Here is a 2,500-nt window from a genome sequence, read left to right as displayed (position 1 = left end):
CTTTTCAGTGTGATTCGTGGTGCAATGAATTGAAAACTTTCTATAGGTATATGTGGGTTGTGAACGTCCCATGACTAAACTCACAATTACGCTCCAAAATTACTCTTGTGGGGAAATACCAGGAGATAATCTGTCTCTGGTGTTAAGTAGGGGGAGAGGGCGGGGGTAGGGGGAAGGAATTCAGGGGGAGGGGGGGGGGGCTAATGGGAAGGAGTTCAGGGGTGGGGGGGGGGTATGGGAAGGGTTGGTTGGGGTGGGGTTTCTGATACATCTCAGAAGGATGAAAACACTTTGGTTGATATGCTCAGCAACAGTTGCTACAAACCTTGCAATCCCTTTTCCCCTTTCAGAAGGTATGACCACACCTCTCAACAACGCTAGCAGCTTGATAATCAACTTGCAGATAACAGCCAGAATAGCATGTAATTCTCAAGCCTTAGGTTATTTACCTGGCTTTAGCGGCACTGCAAGGAAGTCACAATTGGATGCTGCCTTTCAATCCTTCAACTTTGAAAGTGCCAGCCCATTCTCAATCAAGTTGGGAGATTCCTTACTGATGGGAGGATCGAGCACTAAAACCACACCAACCATATCCACGCTCGAGCGTTCTCCAGCCACCGACAGGTTATCTCAAACCCCATTCACTTCGTGGGTTCTCCTCTCCCTTGCCTGATCATACAGTCCTGTCCCCCGTCTCTTTTTCATGAATGGAACATAGCGAGTATCAACTCTTAATAAGAGACGTAAATAGTCCAGCATGTGTCTCCCCCAGACAATATTTGGGGTTACTGGTAATTCTAGAACACAGCACAACTTTGAAGAAATATTATAGTTACCCTCATATATATATGAAAAAACAAATAAATTTCCGTCTCTCTCTCTCTCTCTATCTATCTATCTATCTATCTATCTATCTATCTATCTATCTATATATATATATATATATATATATATATATATATATATATATATATATATATATATATATATATATATATATATATATATATATATATATATATATATATATATATATATATATATATATATATATATATATATATATATGTATATATGTATGCATATATATATGGAAATATATTTGTATTTTCATATATATATGTGAGGGTAACTATAATATTTCTATAAAGTTGTGCTGTGTTCTAGAATTACCAGTAACCCCGAATACTGATTATGCCACTGCCAGGTCTCATTCCTAAAGGGCGTCCCTCTGCCCGCAGCCGAAGACGCTTCCTCGGTGAGAGCGGACGTTCGCCACAAGGTCTCTATAGGTACTTCTAAAGACCTTGGTTCGCCATCCCGTAGAATGGAAGCTCGCAGCCCCGTCCACACGTGCAGTTAACCTTCGAGCGATCACTCGGGGGAGGATGCCATCTCGGACCCCCCCCCCCCCCCCCCCCGCCCTAAGCGCAGGGGGCATGTCACAGATCCCATTGTCCCCATGCAGGTTCATGAGGGCTTTGGCACGCGCGCGCATGCAGGGTTGGCCTCCACAAAACCACGGGGGAGGCTGGTCTCCCGAACACCTCGTCCGCGATTCGGCCCCTTGGTGGGAGGCTCTTGTCTCCTCTCTCGAATGGCACCGCGTCAGCAGGACCTCTCAGGGATTTAGTTTGCTCCTAAAATCCCCCATTGCCCCGGAGGGTGCGGGGCAATTGAGTGCGGAACATTAAAATCATTAATGTCTGCAAGCTACTTTTTTTTTTTTTTTTGGTTTAATGACAGGAAACTGTGATAGTTTCGTCTGGTAGAGTAAACCGGATCATAATAAGAAATCTTTCTTCAGTTACAACTAGAATTATAATTTTGCTATTCATGTTATTGAAGCTACAGCATTAAACGTGGGTAGTATAACTACCACGATGATGAGATCAACTGCACTAACATTAGTTATGACCAGAAAAGCATCTATGTTTATGGCGAATATAACGGTAATGCTTGTTCTGATCATTGTATGTATAATCATCATTTTGATTACCATAATTGTCACAATTAATATAGCTTTTATCATTACGGTTTCCTTTTTTTTACCTTTTCGTGGAAATAAAGCCGTGTCTCCAAGACGCACGTCGCCGCACAGACGCAAATCGATCGCAAGTTTACCGCGAGTGTGAGAGGCGACGGACGCTCTACGGCGGGCGAGACACACAGGACGTCCGGACACATCTGGGGGACAGGAAGGGGTGGCCAGCCCGCGCGCTTTCTCCTCCTCCTACTTTTTCTTGTTCTTCTTCTTCTTCCTCCTCCTCCTCTCCTCCACTCATGCGAGGAATCCATGCATCTCTCCCTCACTCATGAAAGGATATCACATGCTTCTCCCTCACTCATAAAAGATTCACACATGCCTCTCCCTCATTCATGAAAGTAATACGCATACCTTCCTCTTTTACTCACACACACATACCCCCCCCCCCCCGCCGCAGCAAGACTCAAGTACTTTGGCACTTGGCCCCATAGGCTTAGCCCAGTGCCAGGGGGG

Source organism: Penaeus vannamei, chromosome 10 (genome assembly GCF_042767895.1).
Source record: "Penaeus vannamei isolate JL-2024 chromosome 10, ASM4276789v1, whole genome shotgun sequence".
In the NCBI taxonomy this organism is placed as follows: Eukaryota; Metazoa; Arthropoda; class Malacostraca; order Decapoda; family Penaeidae; genus Penaeus; species Penaeus vannamei.
Note: the sequence above shows the minus strand (reverse complement) of the source record.